The sequence below is a fragment of the Saccostrea echinata genome, unplaced genomic scaffold, assembly GCF_033153115.1.
Source record: "Saccostrea echinata isolate AGI-Se365-2 ecotype Australia unplaced genomic scaffold, CSIRO_AGI_Sech_v1 ptg000029l, whole genome shotgun sequence".
Classification (NCBI taxonomy): Eukaryota; Metazoa; Mollusca; class Bivalvia; order Ostreida; family Ostreidae; genus Saccostrea; species Saccostrea echinata.
Genome location: NW_026889778.1, coordinates 4,076,630 through 4,095,115, shown reverse-complemented (window position 1 = coordinate 4,095,115; position 18,486 = coordinate 4,076,630). Strand labels below are relative to the sequence as shown.

The 18,486-nt window shown below is 31.1% G+C and overlaps 1 long non-coding RNA gene across 1 annotated transcript; it reads left to right on the top strand.

Annotated features, from left to right (window-relative positions):
- Positions 1–10,004: 10,004 nt before the first annotated feature.
- On the top strand, positions 10,005–10,976 carry LOC133194366 (uncharacterized). The gene is made up of 2 exons (XR_009722064.1): positions 10,005–10,107; positions 10,685–10,976. It is a non-coding gene; the product is annotated as an uncharacterized LOC133194366 (long non-coding RNA).
- The last annotated feature ends 7,510 nt before the right edge of the window (positions 10,977–18,486 follow it).

Below are 18,486 nucleotides of genomic sequence, written 5' to 3'. Positions count from 1 at the left end.
ATGAAAAAACCTAGAAAATGTCCTAACAAAATTTGGTAGTATGATAGAAATGGCACCGAAAAACTGTGTCTTACACTTGCTACCAGTATTTAATAGACTAGGAGATGCAGAGTACAACAGAAAAGCAGAAGAAATCAACAGAAATCTAAAGAATGTGTGTGCAACCAAATACCCTCATGTTTACTTTATTGAAAAAAATAAAATTTCAAAACACAGGGGAAATTATACCAAGGATGGCATCCACTTCTCCAATGCCGGAAGAAAAAACCTGGTATGCGCTATCAAACAACACCTAACCCCCCATCTTGGCATGACGCCTTATGATCAATACCAGATGAAGAAACACCTAAATCCGCATTATGACACAAAGCCTTATGACCAATATCAGAGGCCTGTTGAACAAAAATACCCAAGGCAACCCAGTGGAAATCACTATTCAAAAACCCAGCTTAGAGACTTAGTGGAACAACTTTTTTACCTCGTGTAAAGTGGAACAACATTTTTCTTACCCGGTGTAGATTACTGGCGATTTGTTTCTTTACTTGGGTAGTGACATTCCTCATTCAAGCTTAAATTTATTCTTGTCATACCTGCACATTTGATTACTCATAATCAGGTTACAAAATGTTTGCAAGATATTTTCCTTTCCTTTACTAAACATTGTAAATATCGTATCAATTATTTTTTGTGTATCACTGTCAAATATAGTACATATCTTAACTTTTTGCTGTTTTTCCACATGTTAACACTTGATATTGCATATTGGAATGTCCATGGTCTAAATGATGACAAATTAAGTGATGACTTTTTTAGTAGTTTGTATAGAAAATACGACATTGTATGTTTAGCAGAAACAATGTTGAAAGACTCGTCAAGAAATCTTCCTGGTTTTTCTCCACCTTTTGTGCTCAACTCAAAAAAGTTCAAGAAAAAAGGCAGACCTTCAGGTGGTCTACACATATACATTACACCTACTATTTATAAAAATTGCAGAAAGATACATCAAAGTGAAAATAGCATATAGATTGAAACCAACTTAAAAATCTCAAATCAGAGTCAAGAAATAAAAACACACTATTTTTGCTTTTGTTATATCAAACCGAATGTAACAAAAACTAAATCAGAGGAAATTTTTGCAGCTCTAGAAAATGAAATTGCAAGATTTAGATGCAAGGGTGAAGTATTAATATGTGGAGATTTTAATGGTAGGACAGGAGGGCTTCAAGATTATATAAAACATGATACAATAACTGACACCTTTTTCTGATTGTCCTTTACCTAAGAACATATATGAAAGTGGAATATCATGTAAACGTTACCAACTTGATACAAAATCAAACTTGCATGGACAATTGTTAAATACCATATGGAAAACTTATGGATTATCCATACTTAATGGAAGATTTCTTGGAGACTCTTGTGGCTATTTTACTTTTCATAATGTTAATGGCTCTAGTACAGTTGATTATATGTTGGCGTCTAGTCATTTATACCACAGAATTCAGCACTTTAATATATTGCCTCCATCAGAGCTTTCTGACCATTGCCTTATTAACACTAGAATACTGATGGATACAGACTTGTTTTGTAAAGAAAAATATAACTTGAACACTATGAAAGGGAAATTTCTCTGGTCAAGCATCTATGAAATACAGTACATAAATTATCTTTCTGGGAAAGAAATATCAAAGGAGTTATCAATGTTTAACAAAATGCTTGATGATGCAAATAAAGAAAATACAGGAGATACAAATCAGTTAATCGACAGGATGACTAATATTATTATTACTGCAGCTAACAAAAGTGTACCTTTTAAAAATTACAAAAATAAGAAAAACCTCCAAAAGAAAAATAAACAAAAACCAAAGTGGATTAATTATGACTGTTTATTACTAAGAAAAGAAGTATTACAATAAAATTGCTGAAGAAATAAATTCAATAACACCAAACAAAACTCAAAATTTTTGGAATAAAATCAAAGAAAATAAAGTTAAAATGACAGAAGCAGAATCCATTAACACTTCAGATTTTGTTGATCATTATAAAGGCCTGCTCAATAAAGAATATTCACCTGAAGAAAATGAAAGGTACAAATTTGAGAATTTTAATCTAGAAACCCGTCCATTAGATTATGAGTTCACCCAAGATGAAGTTAAAAAAAGTATACTGAAATTAAAAAATGGTAAAAGTCCAGGTCCAGATCTGATTTTGAATGAATTTATAAAAGCAGGTAGTGATGTACTTTTGCCTGTTCTCACAAAATTGTTCAATATTATACTTAAAAATTGGGTTATGCCCAAGGATTGGAACCTTTCACTTATTACATCACTTTACAAAAATGGTGATCCAAACGATACAAACAATTACAGAGGTCTTAGTGTTACAAGTTGTCTTGGGAAACTTTTTACTGGAATTTTACAACAACGCTTACATTACTATCTTGAATCTAATAATCTTCTCAGTCAATATCAGTCTGGTTTTAGAAAAAAACCATAGAACTACGGACAATATCTCTGTTTTAAGAACACTTTTTAGCAAATATACATTTAAAAAGAAAAAGAAACTATTTGCCTGCTTTGTAGACTTTTCCACATCCTTTGACACAGTTTGGAGATCTGTACTTTTATATAAAATTAATAAAAAAGGCATTGGTGGCAATTTTTTGAAACTTTTATACAATATGTATACAAATACTTATTACTCCTGTAAAAAGTACAATCAAATGAGTGAAGAATTTTTAGCAAATAGAGGAGTGAAACAAGGTGATAACCTGAGCCCAACACTTTTCAATATTTGTATTGATAATTTTGTAAAATATTTCAATAATACAACCACAGATCCAGCTCATTTAGATTCATTACCTATTAACCACATGTTTTTTGCTGATGATCTTATTCTTGTATCAGAGACACCTACTGGTTTACAGAAATGTATAGATATTTTAAGCAAATATTGTCATGAATGGAAATTATGTGTGAACATGGAAAAAACAAATGTTATGATTTTTTCTCAAAGTACAAATAATGAAAATGAGTATGGTTTTTACTACAATCATAGCCCTATAGAAATAACAAACCAGTATAAATATTTGGGACTTGTATTTAATTCTGATGGAAAAATGAAATTTTCTGCAGAACAGCTGTCAGAAAGAGCTAGAAAGGCCTATTATGCTACAAAAACTAATTTTCCAGCTAATATAAATTTTTCTGTTGAGACAATATTAAAACTTTATAGATCTACGATTACTCCAATTTTAACTTATGGTTCTGAAATTTGGATTGCTGACTACAAATGTGATTTATTATCCTCAGATCATTTCCCATTTGAAAAAAAATACAACTCCAGATATTTAAAGACATTCTGGGTGTTCATAGAAAATCATCTAATATTGCTGTTCTATACGAGTTGGGACAGTTCCCACTATTTTATTCAGGTTATGAAAATATGTTTAAATTTTATTCAAGATTGAAAAATTTAGAGTCAGAGAATGAGCATCAGAACCAATTAGTGGTGTCTGCATTTAAGGAAGATAAAACATTTGAGTCTAGAATATCTTGGTAAAGAAAACTTTTTACTCTTCAACAGAAATTGTCTTTATCCTCATTGGACATACCACATAAAATTTTAAGACATAAATTAAAGGAGCACTATAGGAACAAAATCTGCGAACAGTTAAAGAACATTTCTAAATCAGATTCTGGAAAATTAACTTTTTATAGTAATATCATAAATTTAAATGAATATAAATTACAGAACTACCTACAATTACCATTGAAGAAATCTGAAAGAACAATCCTAACAAAACTAAGAATTAGTGCTCATACACTACATATTGAAATAGGGAGATACTCAAGGCCACCTATTCCTAGAGAAAAACGTGTATGTCATGCTTGTAAACTTTTTATTGAAAATGAAAAACATTTTATACTTTATTGTCCTAGTTATGATCAGTATAGATTACAATATTGTGATATATTTAATGCTCAATGTTACATGAAGGAAATCCCTATTATTGACATTATCAACCCTCCAAGTATTAAAATTGCTAGAAGAGTATGTAACTTTCTGAAAAAATGCTTAAATATTAGAAAAGAAAAAAGTCCAACATAACCGATAGGCTAACTGGAATAATTTTATTGATTTTATGTATGTTATTGTTTATTGTATTAATGACTATATGCCAATGTATGATGGTGTTGTCAATAAAATTGAATTGAAAAATAATCTATTACTATTATAGCTAAATAAATTGAGGTGTATCGGGGCATAATTTTTTAGATAAGCTCAACGTAAAACATATTTTTAACTGCTCTTATTAATGAAGAATGAAAAAAATCAGGTATAAAAATGGGCGTTTTCTCCATCTCAGACAAACAAAATGTGTCAATATTGCTTACAGTCTCTCAGTAAACGGTTTTTCATATCTTCTTGACCTCTTCTTTAAAACGATATTAAATTGAAAAATAGGTATCGGGGTTCCTTTTAAAATGATTTCAAATTGAATTCCATGAAAATGGGTCATTTTCTACTTAATTCTGTTATAGCCGTAAAATACGGGGGAAAAAGATTAAATCAATTATGACGTCATAATGGATATAGCACCAAAAGACAGACTGAACTCATTTACTAGATCTTGACCTTAATATGATGAATGGGTTTTAAAAAATGGATTAAAGCCGAGGCTGTACACATAAAAAATACTTGTTGGATTAAAGTACGTGCATGTATAATTTCGCCACTGCAGGACTATTTTTATTTATTTATTTATTAGGATTTTCTTTTTATTCCAGATAATTTACAAAATTATTTTTCTTGGAAATGAGATATTTTATTAAGCTTAAAATTTACATTTAATTGTTACATGAAATAAATATCTTATTAAAAAGGTGTGTATCAAGAAATCAAACAGATGTTTTACAAGAAATTAAAAAGATCTTCATGGACCTGAAAAAACATTTAGTAATTAAGATATACGTAATCTATGGATAAAATCATCTAAAAACATGTAACTTACAGAAAAGAAATAAAATACAGACATATTCTTATGATAAAATACAACGAATAGCTGATTTTAGAAAATATTTCTAATTTTTAATATGGAAACCAATCCCGATTGAAATAAAACCGATCCCGATCGAAATTAATGCAAAAATTAAATTATTGAGCAATCAAATTAATGGTAATTACCACCTAGAAAACATGTTTAAAAATAAGTCAGGTAATTTGTAAACAGTATTAAAACAAAACAATCAAATTTTATGATGAAATCGTAGTAGCTTTCTTCTTTCTATAATTCCGGTCGGGATCGGTTTTATTTGGATAAATATATTAATTCGCCTAAGCTGTCTACGACATTTTGGGACAACCCTCGTCTTTCACAGTAATATCTAAAAATCTTTTATGTAAATTAAATTATTTGAATCTAATAATAAGTGTTTATCCTACAAAATCGAAACCAGTAACTTTATCGTTGCCGACGACGGTTTGTAGTGAACAGTAACACCTATTTTTCGAATTTCTCAAATTGTTTTCAATTAAATATTGCTAAAATTTCATGATTTATTAACCAACAAAACATTTTTTCTAGCCCTGAAATTATTCAGAGATGCCTTCACATCTGTAAAAATATTTTCTTACTTTCTCATTTTGGGACCTATAAATGTTGACTGCCGTTTTTCATACAAATCGTAAGGCCATAATTTTCAAACTTAATTGTCTGCAGATTTTTCCATTTGCTCGATCATGACAAGGAACACTCGGTTGGTGTGCTCTTTCCTAAATGATACCTCATCCCGACTCTAATGTTTCTAATTTTTATTGTTCTAATGAACTTTTGAGCTTGATTACTACTCGATATCTTCATATTTCACCCTTGTCTCTCATTTTACTTATTGTTTATTTAAATGTAATCTTGGTTTTAAATGTGAGCCCTTTGCATTTTGCAAAATAAAACAAATAAATAAAATGAATGAATTATAAAATAAATAAATAAATTGCATTGAACGTTTTTGTGTCCCTCAAATTAATTACTATACGAGAAACAGGATCATATTGTATGCGTTTACGTGTGTCAACTGGACAGATTGTCTGTACGTATGCTTAAAGGAAAAGCTAACATTTCTATGAAGCTGGAATGATGTCACGGAGAGAGTGAAGATCTTTTTAAAAAGAGTTAATTTCCAAAAATATAATTTTTGACTAACAAGATTTACCACAGTGAATGAATGAATAGGCTTCTAAAAATAATTGACAAATTAGTTTACGCATTTGTTTACATTTGCAAATGTTGATTAATTAACATTTCAAACAAAAGGAATATTTCTCTAAACACTGTCATCCATCTTGCAATGTAATCTTTCATTGAAAATAATTATGATGTAAAAAAAAAATTACTACGCATTAAGAATGGAATCGATGTAAATAAAAAAGCAGTGATAAAAAATAGCCTAACCCAAATCTGTGAATAGGGCATAAGTTACGGACTCAAGAGGTGGTACCACCAGTGTTGATCCCCTTAGCCCCACAAAAAAAATAGAAACATAAAAAATGAAAATAAATAAAATACATGTAGCACTGAAAATAACTAGGTTTGGTTTTTTTTCTTTCAAAGGATTTATTTCAAATACGAATAATATGAAGTCTAATGTACAATTTGCACTTCTTGTTATTAATGATGTCAGTATACAAAAATTTTGTTTGGATTCTCTTGACACCCCACTCTGTTTGATTTAGTTGTTTTTTTTTTTATATCAGACATGAATGCTTTGATCTCACCCCTAAACTGTGATGGTAATTCTGAATGTACAAGTTATGCATATGCAATCTGACAGTTCAAATATGGTCAAATTCCGTAACATGACCACACAAATTCAAATGACTTTTACTAACCAACCCAAGGTATAGATACATTGTAAAAAAGTCATAGCATGTTTTTGAACCTCCAGGAAGACATTTACCTGGTTTGAAAGTTTATTTGTAAAACCAAGAAACCAGATGGACCTCACGTTAGTATTGGACATGCTTGATTTACTCATATTGCTTTTACCTTTCTTAAGCAAATGCAAGTGAGTAAATTTGGGTGCATACTTTCTTACACCAAATTTATGGCATGTGTTGAAAGGTGAAGCACTGAGTCCTATAGGCGGAAGGTGGTACCATTAAAATTTGTAAAATGATTTCAGGTAATATAAAGAATTAGGCCATACTCAAGTTGTCTTTTGTATGTAAGCGACTATATTATAATAATTTTACAATTATTTAGACTCAATTTACTCAATTCTAAATACGTTTATATTCTTATATTATAAAATCTGGAGAATTTAATCGAAGTAAAGTTTTAATATTCAATAATAATTAAACACCCCAGGCTTCAAACAATATTCAAGACATGTGAATATTACAAAAACGGTCAAACACTACATTCAGTTTTAAATAAGAAATAATTTTGTACTTATGATTATTTAAGTAATAAATAGACTACCCAAGTTATACCATATAACCTGGGTTGAGACAGTTTATGCTTTATAAACCGCAAACCGTAAACTGTCCCAAACCAGGTTAAAGCAGTATAACTTGGGTAGCAATTAAATTCATTCCTTATGATTTAATTTTCAATCATTAAGTGTAGAAAAAGGTTCTCCTTCAAACGCGCTTTCAAGTTGTACATACATGTATTTTAAATGACACGCGGATTGATACGTTTTTGACGTGTCATTGTGACGTCTTCAACACAGGTTGTACGATATAAACTATTTTTTTATACAATCAAATGACCCGTGACAACTAAAATTAAATCATTACAGTTTACACATCAATACGCAAACTGAGTCTAGGGAATATTGAGAACACTTGATCGTATACATCTTAGTAAAGGAAAGTAAGTAGAATTAATCAAAGAAATTTTACCTTTGCAAACAGTAATTTATTTGAACTGTCGTGTTCATAAAACAGTTTGCATAATAAACAACTATAGTGCTGTGCTTTGTATGTACTATAGTAGTCAGGGTTTGACGCATGGTGCACGAGTCAGACTCTTACAAATTCCAAGGAACTATTAGAAAATTTGAAATCACAAAACTTTATCAAAATTAATAAAATCAAAATAATTTTTCATCACTTTGTAGAACCATTTTTCACGATAAATTAAAATCCAGGCTTTTTTTTCTTACATTAAAGGCAGTGTTTTATTTTTCAATATCAATGGAAATCGTAGATTTAACTACCTTGTCACTGATCATTTGCTAAAAAGAAATGTTATAAAACTTTCCGATCGTACACACAATTACTCCGAAGTTGTTATTAAAAAGATGATCGAGTTTCTGATTGACAATCTTTGTGCTTTTTAGAGACCAGCTCTTTCAACAATATGTCGGATTTCCTATGGGTACTAGTTGCGCCGTTAATAGTATATCTTATTTGTATTCATATAAAAAAGAATTTAGAAAAAAAAATCTTCTACATGAAAAGAAGAAATTTCTTCCTATGACTTTCGTTCAATATTTAGATACATCGATGATTTTTTTTTTCAATTAACAATATTCATTTTTATTTCTATGTTGATTTGATATATTCCTTTTAATTAGAAAATAATATATAACACAGAATCTCACACATCTGTTTCATATTTAGATATTTTAATTGAAAAGAAGATGTTAATGGAACCTCACAACAGAACTTTATGATAACCGTGATGAATACAGCTTGTTTAAAGTCAACAATTCTCTGGTTGATGCAATTGCCTTGTCAGCAAATGCAAAATTTCATTAAATGGAATTTTGAATGACGTTTTTTTTTTTTTTTTTTTTTTTATGCAGACTGATAGGCCATTGTTGTCACATTGACTTGTTGATACAATGCCCTTGTCAGCAAATACAATTTATCTTTGAGTCAATTGCTGACTGACATTTTTCATACTAATTGTTAGGCCATTATTTACGCACTGAATTGTCGACGGATATTTCCGTTATTTCCCGATCAGGAAAAGGAGCACACGGCGGGTGTGACCGGTCGGCAGGGGATGCTCATTCCTCTATGGCACCTGATCCCACCTCTGATGTTTTGGGTGTCCGTGTTTGCTCTGCTTCTATTTTGTATTGTTTAATGGACGTTTGAGCTTGAATACTGTTCGTTATCTCCATATATTTCAGTACTCCTCCTTTGCACCTGATCCATTCTCTGGCTTTTCCAGAGGTCCGTGTTTTATGTCCTGTTCACGGATTTGTATTGTCATAGATTTTTGGAGATAGATCACTGTTCGTTATCTACACCTTTTTCGGTCTAAATTTTTCTTAGTTTAGTAAATATTTAAAATATGGATGAATTCATTCAAAAATTGTCTCCAACCTGTTAAGATGATAGTTATTTTATATAAACATTGATATTTATAAGTTACAATTATAGTTTAACCCACGCCTCCCCTGTGAGTTTCAAATTAAACATCTTAGTTAGTACATGGAGACCAAATAGCTATCATTTTATATTTTGTTAATGTCATAATGGCAAGATACGTTGTACATCAATTTACTTTATTAATTAAAAAATAAAGTATTTGAGTGTTTAGGGAAAAAAAAGCTTATATTTATTCATCCTGAATCATCTGTATTAAAATTGATTTTCTGAACCCTACCCTGAAGTAAACATAGAAGTTCTTAACCCTTACTAACAAATTGACATAGTTGATTGTAATTTTTAATTTTATAGAAACTGAAAGAATATTCACAGTGTTTGTAGACAAAATGACATATTTATATCCCTGAAAATTCAATTATATTCTTTCTTGTAAAGAAAACCAGAAGAATATATTTGTATGATCATTAATCTTTAATTCTTTTTTTTTAAATCCATCTTAAATTAAAATTATTCATTTGAATAAAAAAAAGGAATTTACAATAAAATGTGTTCAAAAGAGGTGTTTATTGAAATTGGAATTTCATTAAGATTTTCAAATTAAAATTCACGATGGTATGTAATCTGTCTGTCTACGTCAAGCCAATGAAATATCTTGGTCTCATACATATAAAGGAAAGACGGTGTCTGCATTATACAAGAAGAACCTTATCTGGAACCTCTGTTGTATCATTATTTTCCTGAATCACCCTGATTTTTAAGGTAAGGATATATATTTTCTGATTACCCTTCTATATAGCGAATTTATCCCGTGGAAGTTTTTGGATAAAGTTCATTTCTCTTAGCGAAGCAAACGGTTCTGTACTAATTGATTATATTGTGACGTCGTTTGATTTTTATGTGACGCCATTTATAAGACTCCTTGCAAGTTCAAAGGAAAATAAAATGTAATATTGAATTTGATATGGACAGTAAGGCGCGTGGAGGGCGTATATTGATTTGATGTGTGGTCAGTAGGTTACGTGGTGGGACATATAAACAGAATATTATCGGAATGCAGCATGATATAAGAGAAAGATAGGACATATTACCCAACACACTCGTTACACCGTTTGAAGGAACTTTGAAACTTTGACTTAACATTAAGAGTAAAGAATTTTTTTTCTAAAACGTAAAATAAACTCATTTGGAAATAAGAGGACAAAATGTTTGCTGTTGCCAAACAGAAAAAAAAATGAACAAGGTTGGAGCGTTCTGCATTATGTTTTGGCAATATTATGTCACGCTTTTAATGACAAAAGTTTGAATAGATGTGATCTCCTTGTATTTTATATTTCAGATGAAGACGTGTGTCTTGCTTCTTCTGTTGTGCTTTCTTTCGCTGGGAGTTGTCGATACTGTTGTCGGATGTTCGAGGAATTGCCATTATACGCAATGCACTAGAAGTTGTAGAAGTAGAGGGCGCCGTGTTGGGTTTTGTATTCCTTGTATCTTTAGAAAAGGGCGGAGAAGGTGCATTTGCCTTTAGAAATAAATTCATTGGCGTATGACATATGAAGATTATTCACTTCAAGAAACACCAAAATACTTTGTGTTTATAAATTGAAATTAATAAATATAGGAAGGATAAATAGTTTTCCATTTTCTACTTATATTTCACAGATTCAAAGTAGTTACGTACAGTTTTTTTTTCCTGTGTAGAAACTTACAAATGCTTTTCTGTCATTCAATCCTACCAGTGAAGCAAGAACAGTCTTTTCATCCAACAAAATGGATTATATAGATTAATGAGTTAAGCCACTCTCCTATATGAATCACAATATATTATCGATGATGAATGTTTTACTCCTCCAGCTTTATATTGACTGTACTGCAGGTAGAAGAAGAAACATTTATCTTTAAAATTTCATTAGTTAGCCGCTATCTAATTATTTTTTTCAAATTCTATAATTATTTTTATTTTTTGAGGAAAAATAGTTTAATGGATTCCTTATTTCAGTTAGGGTAACGCCTTATCCATAATATAAAGACGGAAACAGGTAATAAACATCCTTGAAGTGCACGAGATATTATAAGGTGGCGCAGCATAGTTACGGCTACTCAGCTATGTTAAGGAAGGAAATGGAAAATGCGATCTAAGTACCTTCTTAAAATATATTGCTTTTAAAAATCTTTTTAACAAAGTAACTGTTTACATGTAGGAAAGGTTATATAGATATCCATAATGGACAGGTTTGGGTCTGCACACAGTACCAATTTATATCGCATGTATCAGCTGCGTGTCACGTGACTTGTATAAAAATAGAATTGATAAGCTGAATGTAGAAAATGACGCTAGTGCAAGGGCATACGCATGTTTTTGGAGAGAAAAATTGTTACACATTAAAAAAGATTTACATTGGCTACCCGAAAAGTGCTGGGAGCTAAATTGAACTGCTTCGGAAATGTTCGTTATTTTGCCGAAAATGCGTTCAATAGCTAAAAATTCCTACTTTGCTTTAATTCTGACATGAATAAAAATAATGCTACGCCGACCATAATCACCTCCCAGCACTTTTTAAAATATACATGATGATATAAGCAATTGATATTCCGTATTTCAGCTCAAACAGTGTAGTCTATGCCCTTGCACTTTTGAGGTTAATTAGGAATATAATTATCGTGTTAGCGATTTTCTTTACATTCTTTGTCGTTGTGCAGCTCTATAGCACCTAGATAAAATAATAATCTACATATGTGTTTTAAATAAATTATTGACTTTCAATTTTATTGATTGGATTTAAACATTTGCGATGGTTTTATATTTATTTAAGCATTTTTGTAATTATTAAACCAATGAATCCACTCCTCTGGATCACTTGTACTGCGTCAAGTCAATGCTAGTGACGTCATTTCTGACATAAGATTTGCTTCTAATTACTCGGCAGTATTGTTATCAAATGTTGTGATTTTACATTCTTTTATGAATAATTGATAAAATAAATGAATGCAAGTTTTCATTTACGCATTATCATGTAGTTAAATAGATTTTTGTCGCTTGTGAAATTTTTAATGACGTCACAATGAAACTTCCCATACAGTGCATCACAAATGTGAACTCGGGCCTTCCTTAACGTAGCTGAGTACAAAAAGGAAGGGGGCTCTAATTCTTACGGGAAATATCAATTTTGATATCACACGAAACTCACAATCCTTAAAAATACCACAAAATGAAGTGATTTGAGATTTTAAACTGTAGAAGAAAGTTAAACTACATCAAAACGTATTATAACATGTCGTTAGTTTAATCGCACATAGCAAGGTTTAAACAAGTCACCGATCGCACTGCACTTGTCGATATGACGTCATTCCGTAAAACTCAACGCAGTTAGTATTCAGTGATTTTTGTTATTTGCAGATGTTTAAGAGGCCATTAATTTGGGTGCAATGTCCCTCTTATCAAATTTGCTCATATTGTTACGGTGCATTTCCCAATTAACGAAAACTTGTATGTAGGCACACTGGAGGATAATCTAAGGAACAGGCACCTGACGTTGCTTATTTTTCATAAAAATATACCCCCTACCTAATAATACACAAGGTACACATCGACGCCATCTTGAATTTTCTAGGTCGGTCACATCAACTTGTATTTTCGTCTGAAACTCCGTGAAATAAATTCCCTGCATCCATATTCTTTCTGTGGTCAGTCTTTCGAGGTTTCAACTTACGGTCAGTGCAACCAGAAGGGCGCATCACACTTGCAAATATTGAAAATCTCTCGTCAATCTCGATCTACTGCTTCAACAATTCGGGAAATCTCTAAAGGTGGGAGGGAGGGGGTGGAAGTTTACATTCGACTTGAATTTCTTTGGGAAAGCCTTTTTTTGATCGGTCAATATATTTGTAAGATTTATTTTTAGAAATATTCAGTTAAAGTTAGTACTGATCCCAAATAATCTTTTAGACAGTAATTTGTCAAGCAAGTAGTTGTTTTTTCCCGTAGCCGGAAAATGTAAACATCAAAAGTTTTTTGCACTTTTCAAGACAAAAAAAATCATTTGGTAAATAATTCAATTAATATTTTAAAGTTTATGACTAAACTACATTTCGATAATTATTTGTAGCAATGTCAAAAAGTGAAACTTACCCAAATACTGCATTGAAAAATAGTTGAACAAGACATACGAGAGATAAAAACGTTTCATGATTGCATTTTCCGACTGCGGGAAAGCAACAATGTGAAGTCATATGAGAACTTAACAAGTGAAATGTAAAATATACAGAGAAGCTGTTAAAAAGCACGCACAAATTATACGAGTGGTGATCAAAAAGTTCGCGAACTAATTAAACTACTTCCTTCAAAAAAATAAAATGAGGTTTCAGTGCTCATTATTTTTTTAAAGTAGTCCTCTCCAATTATAATGCACAACTGCCATTGTTCTGCCCATGCGCGAATCACGTGATCCAGGCGGTCACGTGACATGCTCCGTGGCGTTCTGTTCACAGAAGCTAAAAGATTTTTCTGAGTCTTATATGTCTTACCATGCAAGTTATTTTTTATAACAAGAACAGTCCATCCGTCAGAAATGGCCAAATCTCGGCAACAGGATGGGTGGATAAGGACATCCCTTCCCAGAATTAGCATGGTGATCAAAACCCGAGTCCTCTGTCTTGGGAGCATCGTTTATCCGATGTGGATAAAGTATGGGCGACCTCTTTTTATCATATCTCATATGTTTAAAGTCTGAAGTAAACGATATTTTAGGGATTTAATAAGTATATTATTGCTAAGAAATTCAACTATTTTAAATTTCTAATTGTAACTTGGCCATCTTTCATAACAAATTGCTCAACTAAGGCCACATCTGGGCAACAAAACAAACATTATTTTTAACCATCTCCCTGCCTTCACTAAAACAATCAATTCCATTAATGATTGAACTTCTGGTAAGTCTTTTGTCTTGATAAAACTTGTACAAATTATCATATTCTACTGCAAAGGAATTTCCAAGATATACGTTAAACTTAACAGCCGTTCGTTGCTCGAGTACCACTGAGTCAACCATTTTCTGTCACAAGTCACCTACATAATGACGTCATTTTCACACTGTGACGTCACAAACACGGATCAAAACATTATATAACACCTCTATTTATAGAATTTGTGCATGACTATATGTGTGCCAAATTTCATTCTGATGTGAATTGTGGTTTTGTAAATATAGAGATAGTTCGCGAACTTTTTGATCACCCCTCGTACTTCAGAATATCCCTCACTCTGCACTGACCATGACTCTTTTATGCAAAAATGTGTACTTGAGTTCCCTACACTAACAGATATTATATTATGACGTCACTAATTGTAAGATACACAACGTAAAGAAACAGAAGTGTGAGTTTTTATATCATAACTTCGGAAGTGAATATTGACATGATCGTAATAAACTTTTATACATTTTTATACTCAATATTAAGCATAACAAGTTGTACAAATATTGCACAAATTCAGATGATTTAAAAACAATATTTATAATCTACATTAACAAAGGCTATGACGTAATCAGTTGCGTAATGTGACTTGCTTAAAGAATTTTCTGAAAAGATCAGAATATATATCAATGGTCTTATGTTTAGATTATATATCAAAATAATATGAATTTAAAAAACAAACTGAAATTTTTAGCTCCCTCGTGGCTACGAACTAATGGAAAAAAATCGTGTCCCATGCCCTACTTCAGCCATCGTATAATATTTGTGACAATCACTTGTTTGTCAGGCTAGCTTTACGGTCGTAGGCTTTTTTTTAATTGTATTGGGCGGAAGTGAATAACCGGAAGTTGTCGCCATGTTGTTTTTGAATGTACAATACAATGAAAGCTTTATATCTCAACTTGTTTGCTGAATTATTTTGAAAGACATGTACCATTTATACTTTATCTAAATTTAATTTCATTTAGTGTTGCCATTATAATATGTTGCCTAATTGGAAAACGTATGAGTCCTCTAAATTTTAGCGTTATGACATTGGTGAAGTACGTAGCTGAGTGAGAACAGGATTCCAAATGGAACAAAAACAAGTTTTTAAGGGTGATCATCTCCTGTCCATAAGTTCCGGGACCACAGCCCCAGAAGCGATGGGACGATTGATCGTGAACCTATGCTGAAACTGTTGATGTATTTCAATTTAGATAAGTCGATCTAAAAGGAATTAGAATTTAGAGCTCTTGTGATTGTGGCAAACCTAGATACATAGAGCTGTACAAGTGAACATTTACGGGCAACAATTTAAATTATTATAAGAAATTATATAAAGAAAGTAACATTTAGTCTGTCTGTCTGTCAAATGATAAGGTTTATTGATTTTTCTTGCATAAGTACACTGTATATGTGAAATAGAACAGTGTGCAAGTGTGTGCGAATGTGAGTGTGCTTAAGTAATTATATAATTCTTTCTTTTGTAAATACGCTTCTATTAATTGGAACTGTCTTGAGTTTTATTTGGAGATAGCCTGGCTCAACCACGTTACAATATTGCTTCAAAGAGAAGGAAGCTCTCCAGTATATTAAGGGGGCATCAAGACATACTATGTAATTTTATACATTAATATGTTAGGAATTTTGTTTGTGATGAGAACAAGAGAACATGAGCTTATATATTATGGTACAAAGGCACAATTGAACTGATTCTTGGTCAATTGAGTTCGAGATAACGAGGTTTCCCTGTACTTTAATATAAAACCATAAAATGTTCAATGGCCTGAACAAATTCAGCATTAGTATATATTACACATCTCAAACACGGTTTTTGGCGATAACAAATAATTTGATACACTCCAAGACCAAGCTCCCTGTGTGGGTGATAATGACATTTTGTGCAGGATAAATAGTACACTCATAATCAATTACGGGTAATAGTCACGGAGTATGAAATAATCATTATTTGCTACGATCTAGATAAGTTAATCTGATAATAGTTTAAAATCATTTATGTCCATTTTATCTTTAAATGATTATTAAAGTATTTCTTTCAGATAATTCAACACATTTGGACTATCAGTTAAATTTCATTTTCAACATAATTATTTTCCTGTTCTATACAAACATCTTTAAATTCGTTAAAAAGAACAAAACGAAAAACATCATTTCTATCTTTTATTTCTATTCAATGAAGTCAATAAAAATTATGCATGTTGGTCTTTCATTTAAGAGACAACTTTTCAAACGTCACCAAAACAAATTCCCTTTCTAAAAGCATATGCATCTACGTCTTCTGAACAAGCAAGGAAAACAAAGTCCAAAACGGAACCCTGTGCGCCTACAATTCCTGGTGCACTGGAATAAAGAGCAACTGCTCGTACAATGGAAGTTTTGACTGACAACGGGATCCACCACTCCCAGTGAGAGAACACACAGCACAAGAACCAAGACACAAGTCCTCATCTAAAATATAGCGAATAGGGATCTCATGTCTGCTCTAGCTTTCCATATTCTGTATGTATCATTCGTGTTACGTATTTGAAGACATGATAACATTGATTAATAATAATAGTGCTTTTCATGTGTCTTTCATGCATATTTTATAGGATAAATTTGTGAAGTTATGTTAAATTAAAACAAAATAAATATAAGATAAAGACACACAATAAAATCAATATTTGATGTCATCAGAATATAAACACTTTTGTTTCAATCATAATTATTCAAATTCTTATTTTTGTATGATAGAAAAATTGAAATTAAAAAAAAAAACCACAGTTATGAATGGTATTATAGGAGTTGAAACTTTATTAAATGTGTTAAAAATTCCGAAGATGCAGTTATATTAGGAATTGATTTTTGGTTGATTGATTGTGTTTTATATAACGTCCCATTCGAAAATATTCAAATAGCGACGTCAACCGAATTCCAATTAACGGTTTAAAATTAAGTTCTTTGAACTTTAATTAGGTTCTACGCCATTAATCAGTGAGGGTTCTTTATCGAGAAAACCTGACAAAGGACCTCGGTGTTAAGGTCTTATCCGAAAGACCCGTGACTTTCACTACGAATTCCGGGCCCTTGGTGAAGGATTACATGTAGTCCCTACTTATGTTTACGTCTTAAGTTTGACGGAGAGCGACATATAAGAATGAAACTCGGGCCTTCCGATTACGAACCGTAAATCCTACCACAAAACAATTGTTATGAAGTTTAAAGATTAAAGAAAAGTTCAAATTCAGTACAATTATATTATTAAATCAATAAAAAAAAACTACATGTTACTCAATTGCCTGACATTAGTTATTGTCTAAATAGAACATAAATATAAATTTAAAATCAACGGCATTAAAAATTTTCAATTTGAGTTTAAATTGTCCATCTTAGAAAAAAGAATCTTACCTTGAAAGTCCTGGTGAATCTAAGATGAAAATGATGGAGCAAATTAAGACCCTGTATACAACATACAGTTTTCATTCTTTATATATGTATAGTCCGGATATTTCATTGGTTGGGCAAAGAAAAAGGATCTTCTTTATTTTTTATTAAGAAAATGCATATGCTATTTTTATTTTATTTCTAAAGCAATAATTATATATCAAGATTAATGATGAGACTAAAACATTAAAATCAGACTTATTTAATTTTTTTTCTGCTAGTTAAAAATAGAATTGTGCTTTCTAGATTGAAAATTTGTCATCATGTTTGTTTAATTAAAATTAAGTTGTTTTCCAGACATACAAAATACACCAAAATGCTATTTATTATGAAACCTCTTCAATCACTTTAATTAAATTAAGTATTGGTTTGAGTGATAAAATGTATTTTTCAGTTATATAAAATACTTAAATGTTTACATGAATACTACGATTTGATAAAAAAAAAAAAAATACACATTACTTGCTCTGAAAAAGATTCTTTTATTAGACAGTGACATTAATGTTCTATCGTAACCATAGGATAATTATATCATTAAAAACGTCAATGTCCCACGGTAGATGTTAATACGATAAAGACTTTCTAAGCAAAAAAAAAAAAAAAAAAAAAGAATCTGTTGAACAATCAAATAATAAATATTTTTGAAATGGTTTTGTCTTTCTTTGCCGGTGTGAAGCAACAACTAATCTTTCTTTGCAATGAATTCAGGCCATATTGCTTTGCCATGTCCCCACTTAGCTCCTC